The sequence below is a fragment of the Entelurus aequoreus genome, linkage group LG07, assembly GCF_033978785.1.
Source record: "Entelurus aequoreus isolate RoL-2023_Sb linkage group LG07, RoL_Eaeq_v1.1, whole genome shotgun sequence".
NCBI lineage: Eukaryota > Metazoa > Chordata > Actinopteri > Syngnathiformes > Syngnathidae > Entelurus > Entelurus aequoreus.
Genome location: NC_084737.1, coordinates 52483989 through 52506781, shown reverse-complemented (window position 1 = coordinate 52506781; position 22793 = coordinate 52483989). Strand labels below are relative to the sequence as shown.

The 22793-nt window shown below is 39.0% G+C and overlaps 1 protein-coding gene across 6 annotated transcripts in view; it reads right to left on the bottom strand.

Annotated features, from left to right (window-relative positions):
- The window catches only part of LOC133653993 (nuclear receptor coactivator 3-like), a 153090-nt gene that overhangs the window by 41438 nt on the left and 88859 nt on the right, over nt 1-22793 (bottom strand). For 3 of the 6 annotated variants that reach the window (XM_062053898.1, XM_062053903.1, XM_062053901.1), the window contains one exon: nt 285-365. The gene's annotated coding sequence lies outside the window, so the exon portion shown is untranslated. Of the gene's footprint in view, nt 1-284; nt 366-633; nt 800-11463; nt 11549-22793 lie in introns of all 6 variants that reach the window. The other 3 variants (XM_062053900.1, XM_062053902.1, XM_062053899.1) reach the window with 3 other exon arrangements.

The window sequence follows — 22793 nt, the reverse complement described above, 5'->3', positions numbered from 1 at the left end:
CATTTTCTCATCTGCCTGAAAAGCATCCTCTTTTGTTTCCCCTCATCCTTGCACTGCTACTGAGTGATCCCACCTCCCATCTTGTTGTAAAGCTTGAAAACATCCAAAACGGCTTAAACCCACCAAAACACCTCCATAAAACATTAGCATCCGAAAACACATACACCTCTTTGTATTTCAGGACAGGATGTTGCAAGACTGTGGCAACAACAAGAAACTGTCTCCGGTAAATGGCTCAACCTAGCTGGCCGTTGCCATGCCAACCATATGGGATGATAGCCCACCTTGTAATAGTGCTGAGGCGATGGACAGCTTCTCCACCCACTCTCTGGAGGTGTGGTCCTATGGGGGCTGGTCAGTGGAGTCTGAAATAAAGAAGAGAAACAAACATTTAATATAAAATATGATAAAAACTTTTAAAATATGTGCGTCGCATCTGTGGCTTCATCCATAAAATAGTTATTCGATATCTTTCCACTAACCAGCAAATATATAACACTGGCCAAAGACAAAATATATTATAGGGGTAATTTGTGCTCTCATCCCACAAACACCTATTAGGCTAAATTGTTTCAATTGAAACCCTGATAAGGAAAAATGTGTGTACAATATGTGTGTGTGTTTTGGCCACACCGGGTTGTTGTCGTAGTTTAAGTGCTCAACAATCACAGGAGAGATCCCGAGGGGGAATCGAGTGTGTAACCATGGAGAGCACTGGGCGTTTCCATGACACCCTGTCATCAGTAAAGCACACCACCAGGATGGCTCGTGTTCATGTTGTCGCCGTGTCCCAGTTCGTCTGTGTAATAAGGAAATGCAAAACAGGTCTTAGTTGAATTGAAAGGCAAAGTGCCTATTTGCAACCAAGCACTCCTTACATGCGCCTTTTCAAGAGTGTGAAGCTCACAGTGTGTGTTTACATGCGTGCATGTGCTTTCGTGTGTCGTTGACCGTCAGTGACCTGACCGCTCCTTGCACTCCTGATTAGGAGCAGATGGGGGCTGTCAGAGTGTGTACGTGTGTGCATGTGTGTGTGTGAGCGTGTGTCGGAAAGAGGAGGCAGGCGGGTGCTCCACTTTAGGTGATGTATGGACTAACACACCAACAAAGACCCTCCTTCAACCTATGTGTTTCCTATTAATCGAGAGTTGAGATAAATAGCGCTGGAGACCGCCATCTTAACCACGTACGAGTGGGAATAAGAGAGCTTCTAGCGTGTTGATTACTGCTCCTCGTGAAAACTTTGAAACAGCAATTAGATTGTAGTGAATAAAAATGTTAGTTAATGGCCTGTGGTGTCGTTCATGCAGGCGTGAGAAATATAAAAAGGCGTTGGAACGTGCACGGATTAAGTGGCTGCGCATTTTACCGTTGAGCTCTCTCTCTCATCACTAGCATGTTTACATCAATTACTCATCACAGAGGGACTTTGCTGCATGAATGTCAACATGTGCACATTTCACCACTGCTCTTGAGCAATAAATAGCTTGCAACACAGCATCTTCCTCTTGTAAAAGCCGTTTGAAGACGCAATAAAAAGATACGGCCAGTTTACGATATAGTCAGGACGTTCAAAAGCCAATTGCTTCATGAACATCAACTGTAGAGTGTGTTCTAAATGTTACAGTGCATTTCACGACATATTAACCTGTGTTAGGAGAAGCTCTTACAAACATTATCTAATGTTGTCATATCAACAGTAGGGTTGTCTGGATACCAGAATTTCAGTAGTCGATACCGATATCAATAAATTTCCACAATTCTTGATCCTTATTCGAAAAGATGGTTAAAAAAAAAAAGCTTTAAATGCATTACTTAATTGAAAACTGTTTCAAACTGTCAATTATTTAAGCTCAACGTGCTTCAAAATATTTTTGCACATAATTCAAATTGCAGTAGCAGCTGCCAAGCGGTAACTACACATTCAAAAAAGAACAGAAGTGGTCTTTATCCTCCCTGTACTTCCAAATAAACAGTATTGTGCTCATAAATATGCTCATAAAAAACAATAGTCAACTATTTTGCATTCTAAAAAGAACAACAGTGGCATGGAGCCTTTAAGTATAAAGAACAAACAATAGTGTTCTTGTCATCATGTCCTTTGTAATTAAATAGGCCAATAAAAAGACTAAAACATATATCTTAAGACAAATCTTTGTGTTTCTATTTGTTATTAGTATCAACATTTCAGCCTTTTCTCATTCAGTTATGCTTATTTGCTGGGTTTTTTTCTTCTTTTATTTCTACAATGTGCTACAGGCCAATTAAAAACAGTTGCGTTTAGCAAATGGCCCTTAGGCCACACTTTGCCTTCCTTGTAAAATGAGTAAACCAGTGGTATTTGAAGTGTGGCCAAACAATGGAGGAGCGTCTCTAAGTTGTATTTTCTTAGCATTTATGGAAGTGATAAAGGTTGGTTTGCATGCTTCTACAAACCCCGTTTCCATATAAGTTGGGAAATTGTGTTAGATGTAAATATAAACGGAATACAATGATTTGCAAATAATTTTCAATCCATATTCAGTTGAATATGCTACAAAGACAACATATTTGATGTTCAAACTGAAAAACATTTTTAGAATTTGATGCCAGCAACACGTGACAAAGAAGTTGGGAAAGGTGGCAATAAATACTGATAAAGTTGAGGAATGCTCATCAAACACTTATTTGGAACATCCCACAGGTGAACAGGCAAATTGGGAACAGGTGGGTGCCATGATTGGATATAAAAGCAGATTCCATGAAATGCTCAGTCATTCACAAACAAGGGTGGGGCGAGGATCACTACTTTGTCAACAAATGTGTGAGCAAATTGTTGAACAGTTTAAGAAAAACCTTTCTCAACGAGCTATTGCAAGGAATTTAGGGATTTCACCATCTACGGTCCGTAATATCATCACAGGGATCAGAGAATCTGGAGAAATCACTGCACGTAAGGAGCTAAGCCTGTGACCTTCGATCCCTCAGGCTGTACTGCATCAACAAGTGACATCAGTGTGTAAAGGATATCACCACATGGACTCAGGAACACTTCAGAAACCCACTGTCAGTAACTACAGTTGGTCGCTACATCTGTAAGTGCAAGTTAAAACTCTCCTATGCAAGGCGAAAACCGTTTACCAACATCACCCAGAAACGCCGTCGGCTTCGCTGGGCCTGAGCTCATCTAAGATGGACTGATACAAAGTGGAAAAGTGTTCTGTGGTCTGACGAGTCCACATTTCAAATTGTTTTTGGAAACTGTGGACATCGTGTCCTCCGGACCAAAGAGGAAAAGAATCATCCGGATTGTTATAGGCGCAAAGTTGAAAAGCCAGCATCTGTGATGGTATGGGGGTGTATTAGTGCCCAAGACATGGGTAACTTACACATCTGTGAAGGCGCCATTAATGCTGAAAGGTACATACAGGTTTTGGAGCAACATATGTTGCCATCCAAGCAACGTTACCATGGACGCCCCTGCTTATTTCAGCAAGACAATGCCAAGCCACGTGTTACATCAACGTGGCTTCATAGTAAAAGAGTGTGGGTACTAGACTGGCCTGCCTGTAGTCCAGACCTGTCTCCCATTGAAAATGTGTGGCGCATTATGAAACCTAAAATACCACAACGGAGACCCCCGGACTGTTGAACAACTTAAGCTGTACATCAAGCAAGAATGGGAAAGAATTCCACCTTAGAAGCTTAAAAAATGTGTCTCCTCAGTTCCCAAACGTTTACTGAGTGTTGTTAAAAGGAAAGGCCATGATAATTAGGTTAAAACGTACACAATTAGCTAAAAGGATAGCATAAAACGTTAGCTTGCTAACGTTATCATGCTAACATTAGAACAGTTGGCATACTTCCAAGATAGTGGATTGTAACAACGTTGAACAGGTTGGTGGTGAAACGGATTAATTCGGTCAAGAAATGTGGAACTTGGAAAAATGTCCCATTAATTTCAATGGGAATTCTTTGGTAATTTTGTAGTTTTTGGAAAGTGATAAATAATAATAATAATAATACCTGGGATTTATATAGCGCTTTTCTAAGTACCCAAAGTCGCTTTACATGTTTTTCTGAATAGCCTAAGTGTCTTTAATGAACTGAATTGGTTGGTGTTGGAATTGTCTGAATCGGTTGAGATATGTGTTACAGTAGTAGTGACAATATATGTTTGAGAATTAGTGGGATAGGCTACAGGCACCCCCGCAACCTTGACAGGGACAAGCAATAGGAAATGGATGGAAGTTACAGAGTTACAGGCATTCCAGAAATTCTAGGAAAACCAGAATTGTGTTTGGAACTTGGGAAAGGTGCAATTGTTTGAATGTGAATTGTGAAACTTTGAAAATGGTCCATTCCTTTAAATGGGAATTTTTTATTTATTTGGGAATTTGGGGAAAGTGGGACTTTTTTTAAGGTGATGCTTGAATATCCTTAATGAGCGGTTGATAATGGAATTGTTTGAAACAGTTGAGAAATGTTAACGTAGTAGCATTTGTATTTGAAAAATGGTATTAGGGAATTCTTAGAATTCCGGGAAAACTGGCAATTTTTTGTCCTGACTAAGAGGAATATTTTAATGGTTTGAATCGGTTGAGAACTGTAGTAATTGTAATTCCTTGAAAAATGTCCCTTTTAATTTAAAGGAAACCTCCTGGAAATGTGGTAATTTCAAGGAAAATGTGGGACTTTTTTAAAAAGATAAATAGAATGAATATCCTGAATGAGCTAAACTGGTTGGTCTTGAAATGGTTTGAATCGGTCAAGAAATGTTGAAGTAGTAACATTTTTAATTGAGATTAATATTACGGAATTCTTGGAATTTGAGGAAAACAGAATTTTTTTTAGTTCCAAAAATAACTTTTTTGTCCTTTCTAAGAAGAATGTTTTAATGGTGAAATGGGTTGAAAATGTGGAAGGAGTAGTCAAAAGAAAAAAGGGTGGAATTTAGGTTTGGGAAAACCAGTCATTCTGGGAAATCCTGGAATTTTTTTCAGGTTGAGTTGAAATGGTTTGAATCGGTTGAAAAATGAGGGAAATGTGGAATTTGGGGAAATCTGGTTATTTTATGAAATTGTCGGTGGAAAGCCCGAGGATTCCTGAATATGCTGAACATTTGGAAGTTGGAACGGTGTGAATCGGATAAAAAATGTGGAATGTGGAGCACGCCAAAATATGGAGAAAAATAATAATAAATAGATTAATTTTGATGTGGAATAGCATAGGTGTAAATACTTTGGAGCATGGAACAGTGGCAACAAGTATTTGTAGAAGTAATGGTGACATGGCCACAAAAGGTTGGAAAACAGCACATGATGATCACAGTTAGTATGACCTTGAGTCGCCTCCTAACCACAACAAAGCAAAACACCAAACCTTTGACATGACATTGTTATTGATCTGCATTTCACCATTCAAACATGCCCACCCAGTGTACAGTAGCTTTTTATTGAATCATAATCCTGTATTCTATCCTCTTATTAAATTCAAATCCATGAGAATCCCTCATCAAACTTGATTAGATCTCATCTGAGACATCTGCTACTATCTAAAGTTATAAATAACAAAAACTTCAGGCTTCGCTAAAGCTCTTTAATCACCCTTTGTTCACTGAGATGGTAGATGCAGGGCTCGAATTTAACCGCGACCGCCCTTGTCATTTGCTGTAATGCCCGAAAAATTGACCAACATTTACGGCAACAACAGGCCGTGACCGCCTTTGATTTTTTACTTGTTAATGGAGTAGGGATGTAACGATAAACGGTATAATGATAGACAGCGGTAAAATTCCAGACGGTTAGTAACACCATTTAAATTTGTATTTACCGACAAGCCGTCATTTAGTAATGCATTTTAGGAAACGGCTTACTTCCTGAATACTGAAGCGCCGCAGAGTCTGCGCATGCGCACTTGAAACATGGCGGCGACTCCATGGACTTTGTTTTGAAAATGTTCCCTCCGAGCTAACGGAGCCGATCGCTTTGTTTCAATCGCTTCTACTTCTGTGGAGTCTGGGTGTGCGATTAAGAGCGCAAGGAGGAGAACAATATTTGATGTTGCAGTAGGGCTGGGGGCGATATATCGATATACTCGATATATCACGGGTTTGTCTCTGTGCGATATAGAAAATGACTATATCGTGATATTCGAGTATACGTTCTCACACAGTTGCTTTTAGCTGCGGGCATTACACTGCATGTGTTTCCCACTCTTTCTCTTGTCTGTCCTTCTCACAGAGACTTAAAACAAGCGCACTTTCTTACATACAACACGCGTGCGACGTCACACGCTCCCGCGGAGCAGACAGGTAGCGACATGGTAACGTTAGCTGTGATGCTAACGGTGAGGTGCAGGTGGTAATACGAGAGAGAGAGAAGGTGCGAATCTGGTAACAAATAAAGGAATAATTAATTCCCAAGAAAAACAGCACAGGGTCCATCGTCTGGCGGTGGTTTGGCTTCAAGCGGGAAGATGTTGAACAATTATGCGGCAAAAGCGTTGCTACAAAAAGTAGCACCACTGCTAATGTAGCATCATTTGAAAAGTCACCCGCTAGAGAATGAAGAGTGCTTGAAACTCTGCATGTCAACATCTCCGTTCGGTGACACGCCAACAAAATGCCCAAGTAACCATTTCCACATCAACACCGTATGAAACAATTAGTCAACAACAGAAGGAGATAACGTCCGCAGGAACCTACCACATAGCGAAGGACATACACTATTTGATTTCCTATTATGCAGCTCATTTTTATTTGACACTTATTGAAATATCTTGTGTGACATCATGCACAAAAGTGCACTTTATTTGTTTTAAAATATTGTAGTGGCGTTCTGTACAAAAAGTGCACTTTAATTTAGTGTTGTTTTCATATGTCATCTTAGTGACCTCGTGTACAAAAGTGCACTCATAGCTTGTTTTAAAATGTCTCTGACAATCTTGCACTTTCTGTTTTGGAAATGACATGAATGTTTGTGCCACTGCTTAATAACTGTTTAATAAATACAGTTTTGGTAAATTGACGTAGTTGTGATTTCCCTCTCTGCATGAAAGTTTAAAATGAGCATATATTAATGAAGTATGAACAAGAATGTTTTAATGTAGACACATAGAATCATCATACTGCTGTGATTATATGCATCAAGTGTTCATTCAAGGCTAAGGCAAAATATCGAGATATATATATTGTGTATCGTGACATGGCCTAAAAATATGGAGACATTAATAAAAGGCCAGCCCTATGTTGCAGTTTCATTTTGAACGTGCAGCTGGCGTCCTTCCGTCAGCTGCTGGGACTGAGAGTTACCATGCTGCAGGCCATGTGTTGTGAAGGTTGTCACAACTTGTTTATAAAGTTTGTACTTAGTTTACTGGGATGTTCACTCGTCCTTTATTTAACTGTTAACTTTGTTAGTGTTCCAATAACATCAATACGAGCTAAAATGTTTTGTCATCTCATCAAATTGAACGCTGGCTGAGTTGTCCAAGAGGCACAAAGATTGTGTGTTAGATGTGAGAGGTATCACTCCTCTTTATTTTTGTTGGCCAAACTGTTGCACTGAACTACATGGTTGTTGTTGAAGAACAAAGCTTGTTTATTTGACTTTATCTTCACTAGCCAAACTGCTTTGTGTTTTATATTGATATCAAAAAGTAAACACCATGTTGTTTTTACATTACCGTATTTTTCGGACTATAAATCGCTCCGGAGTATACGTCGTACCGGCCGAAAATGCACAACAAAGAAGGAAAAAAACATATATACGTCGCACTGTAGTATAAATCGTATTTTTTGGGGAAATTTATTTGATAAAATCCAACACCAAGAACAGACATTTGAAAGGTAATTTAAAATAAATAAAGAATAGTGAACAACAGGCTGAATAAGTGTACGTTATATGACGCACAAATAACCAACTGAGAACGTGCCTGGTATGTTAACGCAACACATCATGGCAAGAGTCATTCAAATAACTATAACATATAGAACATGCTATACGTTTACCAAACAATCTGTCACTCCCGATCGCTAAATCCGATGAAATCTTCCTCCCCGATGTCGCCTCTGGTATGTCCTTTCTTTCTGCTGCTCGATTGCCGTTCTCTGCTGCATATTTCACTACGTCCAGCTTGTAATCTGCAGTATATGATTTCCTTTTCGGTGCCATTTTAGTTCAGCCCTTCTCAGTTTTTATAAGTTACCGCCAATGTTGATGTGATCCATTTTAATAGCTACGGTAGTAGCATATAGCATATAGCAGTTAGCATCCCAGGACTGCCATGACCCTCCCCCGCCGAATTCTTATTGGTTGACGTGTGATAGACGATTGCTGACATTTGCTTCGTCTCTTACGCGAATGAGATAAATAATATTATTTTATATTTTACGGTAATGTGTTAATAATTTCACACATAAGTCGCTCCGGAGTTGAAGTCGCACCCACGGCCAAACTATGAAAAAAACTGCGATTTATAATCCGAAAAATACGGTACTTGTTTTTATTTTCATTCCACAAGGTAATTACTTTAAAAACTATTCATGTGTCAAAGCATTTTCTTAATGTTTTATGGTGAATAGGTAATTCCTATATGACATATTTCTGCTCAAACTCTCAATGGAGCTGTCCTGATACAGCATGTACATGTACACACATTAGTACATGTAAATGTACATAAATTACTCTGTATGAAAATGTAAAACTAGAGAAAAAGGGATCATGTAATAAAAAATCTGACACGCTGATACTATTAATGAACAAAAACACAAATATTTGTCTTTAAATATATAGATCCAGAATGTAGAGCATTTTTATTAGATATTACAAATTACATGATGGCGTCGTATTCACACCCCAACACTGCTTTACCAAACATAGTGAATAGTCATGATTAATAATCTTGATTTCCATATTGATAAAATTAATCTTAATTGTTATTTTATCCATTATCGTGCAGTCCTATGTATAAGACTTGACCTCATATATTAACACTATTTTTATCCATATGGACAAAAAAGTGCAGTTATGTCTTATCTTGTGAATTTTTCACATTTATTTTTACTTACCGTGATAATTTTGGTCACATTAACCGTATACATTTTATTTCGAGGCAGGGGCATAAGGACCTGTTTGTCTTGGGAGACCCTACCAGGGGGTATAGAAGCACCCGGACAACATAGCTCCTAGGATCATTGGGACACGCAAACTCCTCTACCACGATAAGGTGGCAGCTCAGAAAGGAGATATATACCGTATTTTTCGGACTATAAGTTGCAGTTTTTTTTCATAGTTTGGCCGGGGGTGCGACTTATACTCAGGAGCAACTTTTGTGTGAAATTGTTAACACATTACCGTAAAATATCAAATAATATGATTTAGCTCATTCACGTAAGAGACTAGACGTATAAGATTTCATCGGATTTAGCGATTAGGAGTGACAGATTGTTTGGTAAACGTATAGCATGTTCTATATGTTATAGTTATTTGAATGACTCTTACCATAATATGTTACGTTAACATACCAGGCACGTTCTCAGTTGGTTATTTATGCGTCATATAACGTACACTTATTCAGCCCGTTGTTCACTATTCTTCATTTATTTTAAATTGCCTTTCAAATGTGTATTCTTGGTGTTGGGTTTTATCAAACAGACATGTGATTTGACCACAATGAAAAAGACTGAAAAAAATTCCGGGGGTCTGGGGGACGAAGGCCAGGTCCAGGGCGGTGCCCTGGTGGGGGGACAAGGGGGGCAATGCCCCCCGAAGCTCCTGGTTTTTCACCAATTTAACATGCTAAAATTAACAAAGACAGCACCATTTGAAGAAAATATTTTAGTGTTTAAAGACATGAAAACATCATTAATAGAACATACATAACCCAAGTATCCTAATGAATCACTGTATATGGTTCAGTCCCAACAGTATTTAGGCACTAATATTTACATCTTGTGTTCATTTCACATCCACAGGTGTCACATTGATCAGTGTTATTATCCACAGTTTATTTACAGTATTACCACATTACTCCAGTTCATGTAATTTAAACATTTTATTCTTTTCACCAAAATAGGATATACATTTATGAAAATAATTAAACATGTTTAGTATTGTTTACTCATATTTGAAAATAGGAAATAATAATAATGTGGGGACACCGACATATTGATAGATAGATAGTACTTTATTGATTCCTTCAGGAGAATTGCATGAAACAAGTGTGAAAATATTTACCTTCAAGATTGTTACACCACTGACAATAGTTTCAACAGACTACATATGAACTTAATATTACAAAATAGTATTATATGCAAATTTATTTCAAATAAATTGTTAACTGGAATCAATAATGCGACTCTTTGAATTTCTGTAATTTCATAATATATTTTCACGTGGCTTTTTATTTTTAGAAAAACCCATTTATATTTCGCTAAGCAATAATTGGTTAATATTTAAAACAAACATGCGTATTTCGCAAGCAAATATTTTTTAGCTTACCTCATTATTAACAACCCTGTCTGCAACTGAAGTGGGTGGATCTTTCCTCTCCATGTCTACGGCAGTTGTCGATGTAAAAAAAAGATGAAGTCCGTAAGGTTTGCTCACTTTCGGTTGACATCCAAGAGTATACCAGCTAGTGAAAAGTTTGTTTTCCTTGCTTCAAGTTGTTTCATATGTTTTTGGCGTTTCGCATGTACTTCCAAAGCCTTGAAACCTTGTGATCCATAGTCAATATTATCATGACACCACGTGCACAAAACCTTTCCGGGACGATCCATTTTCCGAATAAAATCACCGAACAAAGTCGTAACTTTCTTCTTCCCAACAGTATCAGTGATTTCCCTTTCCATCCAGTCCCATCGAAACTTATTTTTGACATGTTTATCAATTTCTTTTACTCGTAAAGCGTCCTTTCTCTCGAGAACCGACATTGTTTACAAATGACAAATGAAAATGGAAAATGGCCGTATAGTAACCATTATGAATGATGACGTTATTAACGTCATCATTCATAACAGATGTCCTAATTGGTCACAAGGAACATATCGACCAATCAACTACGGCGTAATATAAACTACGTCTTGAATCTTGATTTAGGGTCGGAAAAAAAAACGGAAAAACGGGAGATAATTTTTTTTTTCTCCCCGAGATTAAAAAAGACGGAATTCCGACTTTAGACGGAAAAATCACATGCCTGATCAAATAAATTTCCCCCAAAAAATGCGACTTATACTCCAGTGTGACTTATATATGTTTTTATATATATATATATGTTTATTTTTATATATATATATATATATATATATATATATATATATATATATATATATATATATATATATATATATATATATATATATATATAAATGCGCTTTGGAGAGCCTGCCTCGAAAGAAAATAATGTTTGCCTTGGTGCCTTTCCAACTTGCCTTGGTGCCCTTAAATATGAGCCCTCCTTTAAGGTAACACTTGCTTTCACCTTAAAAAGTAAAAATTTGAGGCCTGTAGATGTGTTGGTGCTTTAAGAGGCAGCCTGAGTGGCGTTTGCAGCCCGTAGCTATAATCTGTAATGAAATGAACCACAGGACAAAATAACATGTTGTATAAATGGATGTGCCACAAAGAAACAACAAACAAAATGCACCTTTTTTATTCCTATATAACTTTGCACACCTCCTGCAACGATTCATCAATTATCTATCTATACATCCATTTGCTACCGCTTGTCCCTTTTTGGGGTCGCGGGCGGTGCTGGAGCCTATCTCAGCTGCATTCAATTAGATTTAAAAAAAACAAAAAACTTTGATTTGTATTTTATTGCTTGATATTGGTGATACGACCCCTTTTAAAAGGCACATTTTAGTAGGAAGAACCTGTGACTTGATGTGTTGGTTGACAGACGGGTTGTTAAAATAAACGGGACCAACTTCAGCAAGTTCCACTGTATTGATCTTTAAATTATATTCAATTATTTCCTCTATTTAATATTTACCTTTCTTTACACATTTTGTTTACTTTATTCTGGAATACTAATAAAAGAATGAAAAAATATATTCGAAAATCCTACTTTTATTCCCAAATTTGAGTACATCTAACAATATGTATTAGATATGATATATATGTATAATCACTCGCCATACAGCAATAGATGATATCTGTCAATTACCTGACCGCTTCTATGTTAGCTACCTCTCTTTGTTTATAATGTATATTTTCTGCCGGATCTACTCTCTATTTTATGCTGTCCTTTTTTTTTGCTGCAGCGGTTACATATACTGTACTATTGTACAAACCCCGTTTCCATATGAGTTGGGAAATTGTGTTAGATGTAAATATAAACGGAATACAATGATTTGCAAATCCCATATTTAGTTGAATATGCTACAAAGACAACATATTTGATGTTCAAACTGATAAACTTTTTTTATTTTGCAAATAATAATTAACTTTAGAATTTGATGCCAGCAACACGTGACAAAGAAGTTGGGAAAGGTGGCAATAAATACTGATAAAGTTGAGGAATGCTCATCAAACACTTATTTGGAACATCCCACAGGTGAACAGGCAAATTGGGAACAGGTGGGTGCCATGATTGGGTATAAAAGTAGATTCCATGAAATGCTCAGTCATTCACAAACAAGGATGGGGGAGGGTCACCACTTTGTCAACAAATGTGTGATGCAAATTGTTGAACAGTTTAAGAAAAACTTTTCTCAACCAGCTATTGCAAGGAATTTAGGGATTTCACCATTTACGGTCCGTAATATCATCAAAGGGTTCAGAGAATCTGGAGAAATCACTGCACGTAAGCAGCTAAGCCCGTGACCTTCGATCCCTCAGGCTGTACTGCATCAACAAGCGACATCAGTGTGTAAAGGATATCACCAAATGGGCTCAGGAACATTTCAGAAACCCACTGTCAGTAACTACAGTTGGTCGTTACATCTGTAAGTGCAAGTTAAAACTCTCCTATGCAAGGCGAAAACCGTTTATCAACAACACCCAGAAACGCCGTCGGCTTCGCAGAGCCTGAGCTCATTTAAGATGGACTGATACAAAGTGGAAAAGAGTTCTGTGGTCTGACGAGTCCACATTTCAAATTGTTTTTGGAAACTGTGGACGTCGTGTCCTCCGGACCAAAGACGAAAAGAACCATCCGGATTGTTATAGGCGCAAAGTTGAAAAGCCAGCATCTGTGATGGTATGGGGGTGTATTAGTGCCCAAGACATGGGTAACTTACACATCTGTGAAGGCGCCATTAATGCTGAAAGGTACATACAGGTTTTGGAGCAACATATGTTGCCATCCAAGCAACGTTACCATGGACGCCCCTGCTTATTTCAGCAAGACAATGCCAAGCCACGTGTTACATCAACGTGGCTTCATAGTAAAAGAGTGCGGGTACTAGACTGGCCTGCCTGTAGTCCAGACCTGTCTCCCATTGAAAATGTGTGGCGCATTATGAAGCCTAAAATACCACAACGGAGACCCCCGGACTGTTGAACAACTTAAGCTGTACTTCAAGCAAGAATGGGAAAGAATTCCACCTGAGAAGCTTAAAAAATGTGTCTCCTCAGTTCCCAAACGTTTACTGAGTGGTGTTAAAAGGAAAGGCCATGTAACACAGTGGTGAACATGCCCTTTCCCAACTACTTTGGCACGTGTTGCAGCCATGAAATTCTAAGTTAATTATTATTTGCAAAAAAAAACAGATTATGAGTTTGAACATCAAATAGCTTGTCTTTGTAGTGCATTCAATTGAATATGGGTTGGAAAGGATTTGCAAATCATTGTATTCCGTTTATATTTACATCTAACACAATTTCCCAACTTATATGGAAACTGGGTTTGTAGATGTGTGTAATAATGCCACTTGTGTCTTAAATTGATCTTGCTACTGAAATGTAACATTTGGCATCAAGCAATTCAAAACTGAAACATGTTTTTTTTCTGTACTATCTGCACTAGGGGTGGGCAAACTTTGCGTTGGTCCCTTTAATCCGGCCCACCAAATACTAAAACGGATTTGAGCAAAGATCTGTTTTGAAAATTGCCACTCAAACCTGATACTAGACTTGGACGCACTGGCAAAAAAGGGTGATCAAAAACACTGCTGCCCTTAAAAGAGAATGTAAGTGTTAACCCTTTAATACCTAAGTTTCAAGTCAAGGCCCACGGGCCACATCCGGCCCGCAAATTAATTATCTATGGCCCCCGGGATGATATTTGATTAGTATTAGAATTGGCCCGCAAGCCACAATCGCCTGCTGCTGTTTTGCACGCACCAATACTCCGTCAGTGTTGGCGCTAGGAATTTTCAAAATGGGGTCCCAGGGACCCCATCAAGTCATAAAAATGGGGTCCCACAGTAAATTTTTGGGGTCCCACTTTTTTGTAACCGTTTTGAAAACAAATGATAAACGTATGCATCATCCTGTTATATCTCACATTCTATATTGTGTTTTGGAAAAAGGTTGTCATAAACGTTACTTAATTCATTAAAAAATATATACAAAAGAAAACACATTTTAATGCATAAGTAAATGTATTCAGTTAAAAACATTCACTTTCTTCTTTCCTTCATGGATCTAAACTTTACCGCTGCTAGTATTTTTTTATTAATTTTTTATTGTAATATTTTCAGAATGTGTTCGTTTTATTTTGGGCCAAATTAAGACAAAGAAAATCTGAAGTTGTCTTTATTTTTTTGTTTTAATGCCATGATTTTAATAGTGTGCACAGATTTTCCTCCATGCGGCCCCTGAGCTAAAATGAGTTTGACACCCCTGCTTTTTAATACCATTTGTATGTTTCTCTGATGTTCTGATTTGATATTGTTGAAAATAGATCTATTATGATTAAATGTTTGAGAAGTCTACTCTTAGTTCCAACAGATATATGCTTTGAAATGCAACATGTACTCGCCTGGCCCGTCTGTCAAATTTCAAAAGCCAATGTGGCTCCTGAGCCAAAAAGTTTGCCCACCTCTGATCTACACTCTCCCTTTCTGTCTTGATTTTCTAGTGTCCATTTTCAGCGATGAGTGGGAAAAAAAGAGCAATAGCTCTTCAGGGTACGAACCGAAACAAATGAGTAGACTTCGTGGAATACTGTGTGTACTTGGAGTGACTGTTATGAGGGGCCGTTAGGGACATTATTCAGAATTACCTCTTACATAAACAACTGAAATGTTTTTCTCTCACACACCCTACTGAAACACTAGTATACACACTACTGAAATGCTCTTACATACACTACTGAAATGCTCTCACATAAACAACTGAAATGTTTTTCTCTCACACACCATACTGAAACACTTATACTCACTACTGAAATGCTCTTACATACACTACTGAAACACTCTTATAAACACTACTGAAACACTCTTACATACACTACTGAAACACTCTTATAAACACTACTGAAACACTCTTATAAACACTACTGAAACACTCATATATACACTACTGAAACACTCTTACATACACTACTGAAATGCTCTCACATACACTACTGAAATGCTCTCACATACACTACTGAAATGCTCTCACATAAACAACTAAAATGTTTTTCTCTCACACACCCTACTGAAACACTCTCATAAACACTACTAAAATATGTTTCTCTTAAGCACACGCTTAGAATTATTTTTCACTAGTATGTATAAACGGATTTCACCTGTGTGTGTGTGTGCTTTTTACACATGCGTGTGAGAGACAACCATTTCAGTAGTATGTGTGCAAAGATTTCAGTTATGTGTATGAGCGCATCTTACCAGTGTGTATGCGAGCATCTTACTAGTGTGTGTGAGCGATGTTGCATTCCGGTTCCGGTCACCAATAATCCCTGCCCCTTTTCAGACAATTTTTTATTTTTTTTTAAACCAAGTTGTGAACAAAATGTCTGCCTAACTGCCGACAAGTAGCTTAACCGAGGCGGGAGCTCCACTTCATAATTTGAGGGCTTCAGCGGAGAATTTAAGAACACTTTCAATGCAATAAGGGTCGGGCTGCCGCCGTGGGTTGCCCCTGCAGGACGCGACACCTGAAAGGCTACACAGCGGTGCCTTTCTCCTCCCGACACCCAAGCAGCCTGGAGCACTGGTTCCATTGCGAGTTTACACCGCAGCATTATCAAGTGCAACGTTCCAGTTCGTGGACATCAAAGCAAGAGGATGAAAAGGTAATTAGACATTATTTATTTCTAAATGATTGTTGAATCACACGCAATGTAAGACAAACATGGCATTGTAGTGAGCTAACCAGTTAGCCTTAGTCTGCCTCCACTACAAACAAGTTAGCAACTAGTGTTTCCGCGGCTCCTAAGAGTCTGACATCTATTGCAAACTTGCCGTTTGTCTCGGAGGAAGCGGACAAAAGTACACAGTCAAATCAGCTAGTAATGTTTGCAGCGTTGTTGCTTTGGTAATATGTCGAAATGTGAGTCACGTCGTGGTAGGTCAGTAGCTAATCATATACTAATAAGAATGGAATACATTTATTTAGCCCTTTTCTATCGACTAGATAAGGGGTCCCCAAACTACAGCCCGCTGACTGGTTACGGCCCGCCAGCGTCCAAAATCCGGCCTGTGGGAAAAAAATATATCCATCCATCCATCCATTTTCTACCGCTTGTCCCTTTCGGGGTCGCAGGGGGTGCTGGAGCCTATCTCAGCTGCATTCGGGCGGAAGGCGGGGTACACCCTGGACAAGTCGCCACCTCATCGCAGGGCCAACACAGATAGACAGACAACATTCACCCTCACGTTCACACACTAGGGCCAATTTAGTGTTGCCAATCAACCTATCCCCAGGTGCATGTTTTTGGAGGTGGGAAGAAGCCGGAGTACCCGGAGGGAACCCACGCAGTCACAGGGAGAACATGCAAACTCCACACAGAAAGATCCATAGTCCAGTATTGAACCCAGGACCTTCGTTTTGTGAGGCACAAGCACTAACCCCACTATATATATTATTTTAAATCTGACTTTTCCAATCCATTTTTTGGTGTCTCCTAGCCGCTCAGGCAAATCATATTGTCTAAAAATGCATTTCCCTGTATGACTTATAATGTCTTAGCTGTTTTCATGTGATTTGATTGTTACATTCTTATTTCAGAGTCACCACACAGCTGCATGACCATTTCAACAAAGACGGAATAAACAACCTCTGGATTGTGTTCTTCGACTAATTCCAAAGCATGATGCAATTATTTGCCATGATATAGCGATGGACACACAGTGAGAAATGTGTTCAGTGGCTATACTGGATCTGGGCCGCCCTGGGTGGCCACTCAAGGGTGTTGGAGGCCTCATGTTCATTCAGCACATTGCGAAAACATCTCTACAATGATCCTAGAAGGTTCCGGACATCCGCATCATCACACACACCAAGAAATGCAGATACAGTTTGAGTTTGCTCATTAAGCTCTCGATAAAGCCTCTCCTGCAGCTGTGTGGTGACTCTGAAATAAGAATGTAACAATCAGATCACATGAAAACAGCTAAGACAATATAAGTCATACAGAGAAATGCATTTTTAGACAATATGATTTGCCTGAGCGGCTAGGAAACACCAAAAAATGGATTAGAAAAGTCAGATTTAAAATAATATATATATATACAGTATATATATTTTCCCCCCATGGGACGGATTTTGGACGCTGGCGGGCCGTAAACAGCTCGCGGGCCGTGGTTTGGGGACCCCTTATCTAGTCGATAGAAAAGGGCTAAATAAATGTAATCCATTCTTATTGGTATATGATTAGCTACTGACCTACCACGACGTGACTCACATTTCGACATGTTACCACAAGCAACAACGCTGCGAACATTACTAGCTGATTTGACTGTGTACTTTTGTCCGCTTCCTCCGAGACAAACGGCAAGTTTGCTATAGATGTCAGACTCTTAGGAGCCGCGGAAACACTAGTTGCCCAGAGGGAACCCACGCAGTCACGGGGAGAACATGCAAACTCCACACAGAAAGATCCCGAGGCCGGGATTGAACTCACATACTAGTGAAAAATAATTCCAGGTGTGTGCTTAAGAGAAACACATATTTTAGTAGTGTTTATGAGAGTGTTTCAGTAGGGTGTGTGAGAGAAAAATATTTAAGTTGTTTATGTGAGATCATTTCAGTAGTGTATGTAAGAGTGTTTCAGTAGTGTTTATAAGAGTGTTTCAGTAGTGTATGTAAGAGTGTTTCAGTAGTGTTTATAAGAGTTTTCCAGTAGTGTATGTAAGAGCATTTCAGTAGTGTATGTAAGAGCATTTCAGTAGTGTGTATAAGAGTGTTTCAGTATGGTGTGTGAGAGAAAAACATTTCAGTTGTTTATGTGAGAGCATTTCAGTAGTGTATGTAAGAGGTAATTCTGAATAATGTCCCTAGCGGCCCCTCATAGACTGTTTCCTCTTCGCTCCTCTCCAACAAACCTTGCAATGACACTGTAGTAAAAGAGGAGCAAAGCCACATGTTGGCTCTCTGCCTACGTTTAAACAAATCAGAGGCTAATAAAAACCTTTGCACCCAAAGCTTGTCTGACGAGGGGGTACTAGAGAGGGGAGAAAGCTGAAAACAGAATGCTTTTCAAAGCCATATTTATTATGAAGACTCATTAGAAAGAAACTGCTTCCAAGATGAGTGACAAAGCGAGTGTGAACTTTCCATATTTAGACCAATTACTGCGATCGCAGCACACAACCTGCTGCTTCCAACCTCACACGTCGTAGAAGAAGACGAGAGTGGAGGAAGCATCCAAGTTTGAAACTCTCCTGCTCGGTCTGTGGATGACTGTCACTTACAGTCGCATTTGCATAGTTGCAACAGAAAAGAGGTGCTGGTATGAGTCACGCTTTCCAAAAAGGTGAAGGAAGACAAATGCCAGCGCTTAGATGAACAGTGGACCAAATTGAAGACGCAACCATAAAAGGACCTTCTGCCACTCCAACAACAAATTCTGGAATTTCTAAGAATTCCTGCCACCCACACACATTCCAACACATATAGCTTCACAAGTAGAATGTAAATAAACGTGTAAATAAGCTACTATTGCTGGGATGTTACTGACGTCCCGCCCAATGACCCCTATGGTCAAGCTAGCTCTGTTTTCATTGGGTACAAGGCGCCATTTAGCCTTTCTCAAAGAAAAAATGCCCTGTGCTTGTCTTGTTTTCGACTGTACGAATTGTTCAAATCGTGAAAAGGATAAAAATTTCTTCAGAGTTCCTCGAGAGGGAACTAAAAAGGGAGCAAGAGTCGCAAAAGTACGAAAGTCGATAAAGTACTAAATTATCTAAAATACTAGCATAACACATTAGCATGATAACATTAGCCTGATTATTTGGTTAAAAAGTAAAAAAATTTCTAAAAGCATAAAACGTTAGCATCCTAACATTAGCATGGTAACAGGGGAACAGCTAGCATACTTCTAAGATGGCGCCAAGTAACTATCCATGATTATTAGGTTAAAAAGTACAAAATTAGCTAAAATGCGAGCAAAAAAAACACTAACCTGCTATTAGCATGCCAACATTAGCTTACTAACAGGAGAACAGCTAGCAAACTACTAAGATGGTACCAAATTACTAAATTAATGACTTTTAGTGTAAAAAGTTTAAAATCAGCTAAAATACTAACATGCTAATTTTAGCATGCTAACATTGTCATGCAGACAGGGGAACAGCTGGCATACTGCTAAAAAAGCTTTTCAGCGGGGGACTAAAAATGAATAGTGTGAGCCAGAGGGGATCTGCATTTATGATCGGCATTAAAAGACATTAATCGGCAATGATGATCACATAGTTTTTCAAAAAAAATCGTCTGGATCGGTAATTGATTGATTGGCAACTCCCTAGTTACAAATCAACAGGTGTGTGCATCATTAGGCAATCTAATCTGATCTGAGGACTCCATAAATGTCTTGTGCGTGAATAAACATTAGCAAACGTGCCAAATCATGATGTTTCACCAAAAAATGCCAACATATTTGAGTTTAGGAACACAAAAAAAAGTTTTTTTTAGAATAAAAAAGTAAATGGATTGCAGAGTAAAAGGGAGACAGGTGCTGCATGCATGACCTTAGCATGCCAAGTCCCTTCCTTGCAGGAAGTAAGCTGCACACTAAATGAATGATGACATGGGTCACTATAACCTTTTTGCTGAACTTTAATCTCACATTACAGGCACACTACCAGGTATCATGGGGATGTTTTCAACAGAAACTCTTTTGACTTAATTTGCTATGTGAGGACACCACACATAGGAATTGATGCGTTCTTGTGGAAGCGTGCAGAGCAAGGAAAATAACCCTGATACGATAAACACTGTAAAGCTCATGTGCTCAGCTGCCACCTTCAGCCAAGCCAGAAGGACGACACATGAACGCGAGGACCACCCCAGTGTGTGATTGCAGCAATATTGTAGTTGAATTGTTTATTCTCTCCTACCCGTCATGTGTCGCATAAAGGCATTTATTGTTCCAAGGATTTTTATGACAAGCAAAAATCAAAGCTGCTATGGCACAACTCTTCCCGACAACAGTGATCAGCTAAATGGGTTGGAAGCAGGTGTTTGGAACATTGAGAGAGATAATCCCATGCCTAAACACAGATGGAAAGTGACTAAAGTTAGTTAATCGGGTGCATGTCCGTAGAAAAGTGCTCGAAAATATCGTACTCGTCAATGCAACAAGTTTAAACCACAATCTGACAAGACGGTACAGTTCAACAGCAAGGTAGGAGAGAGAATAGAAGACATCAATTATGCAGGGCATGCACATTATAATAGCATGTAGGACAATTTCTGCGAGTTAATTAACGCCGAGTTGAGAGGTTTTGCCGTCACGTCTCAAAGCGATGGATGACATGAGCTTTAGTGACTCGGGGTTACAAGCTTTGATATAAATTCAAGTATTGAAATAAAGGCCCTCTCTATTTTGTTGTTAAGCATAAGCGTTACAAGGCTAGCAAGGCACAGGAAAAGGGGAAAGGGCTAAACCACACTAATCACTAAACTACTCCCTTTTATCTCAAGTGATGTGCATTTTGCTACCACGGTAAGAATATGGCACAATTACACTTACACTACAACCTCAATACACTAAAATTGTCAGACTGCAATACTTCATTTTAATAGGTCTTTTCCCACCAAAAGTTCAGGAACTTTAAGTTCTTGGAACATTTAGTTTTCTGTACCCTCCCCCAGAATTGTGCCCTGAGACAATCCTGTTTTGGTGGTCTACAGACAATTCCTTCGACTTCATTCTTGGTTTGTCCTCTGCCATGCACTGTCAAGTGTGGCACCTTCTCTAGACAGGTGTGTGCCTTTTCAAATCATGTTCAACTAACTGTATTTAACACATGTGGTCTATCTGTGTTGGCCCTGTGATGAAGTGGCGACTTGTCCAGGGTGAACCCCGCCTTCGGCCCGAATGCAGCTGAGATAGGCTCCAGCCCCCGCGAATCCAAAAGGGACAAGCGGTAGAAAATGGATGGATGGATGGATGGACTCCAATTAAGTTGTAGGAACATCTTAAGTATGATCAGTTGGAACAGGATGCCCCGTAGCACACTTTTAAGCTTAATGGCAAAGGCTGTGAATGCAAAAATCTCTGGGAAAAAAACAAAAACTTTTTCATATCGTCATTACGGAGTATTGTGTGTAGAATTTTCCGGAGAAAAGTGAATTTATTCTATTTTGGAAAAATGCTCTAGCCTGTAACATAATAACATAGTGAAGCGCCGTGAATACTTTATGGATGCATTGTATTTTTTTACATTGATACCATGTAAATAAACAGACTTATATTACGTAGGTAATACATCTTTTACTTGAGTCTAAGTAAATGGAATAGAAACAATAACATACAAAACGTTATGATTTAAAAACAAAGTGTACCGGATTTTACTTAAAAAATCAGGCTTTTGTCCACAGTGTCTAACAGTCAGAAAAGTGTCCTCTATGGAAGTATTACTGAAGCAAAATTATTTGCAAATGTGTATCTAAATCTGTGCATGTGTAATCCAATTTGCGTGTGTGTACGTATATCAATCTGAGCGTGTGTATTTAGATCCGCGTACGTGTGTTTTAAGTTGTCTGTCTGTCCCTAATCAGAAAGAGCCCTCGATAGGCTGTCTACTTACACGTGACTTTTGCCACACTTCTGTCGTCTAAGATTTGAGCGGGCGCATTGAGAAGTGCGTGCGTGTAACACCATCTGCGTGTGCGTATCTGAGGTGTGCCTGCATTTAACCAACCACGGAAGACACCACGCAATTTAAACCAATCAGAAACAACGTACAGCTGAGGTGCGTGAAAGAGACGCCAAGACCAGCTTTACGTTGTTTCTGAGTGGATTGATGGCTTTGTTTGGGATTGGTTATTTCGATCGTTCAATCGAACCATGGCAAGCTGCGAAAACCAAAGTTTATTATTATGAAAATAATTGGAGTAGTAAATGAGGAATATAAGAGTGACAAATGTCAAGTGTGGCGTGTTGCGTGTGAAAGGGTTACATGTGTGTGTCTGTCACTCTCAAAGCATGAAGCCTGGCAGCTCTGAGCAAGTGTCCGAGCATGGTCCATCGCAGAATAACATGATCTGTGGCTGCAAGGCGCCAACTATTGGTGAGTAGTGTTGTCTCGATACCAATATTTTGGTACCGGTACCAAAATTATTTTGATACTTTGATACTTTTCTAAATAAAGGGGACCACAAAAAATTGCATTATTGGCTTTATTTGAACAAAAAATCTTAGGGTACATTAAACATGTGTTTCTTATTGCAAATTTGTCCTTAAATAAAATAGTG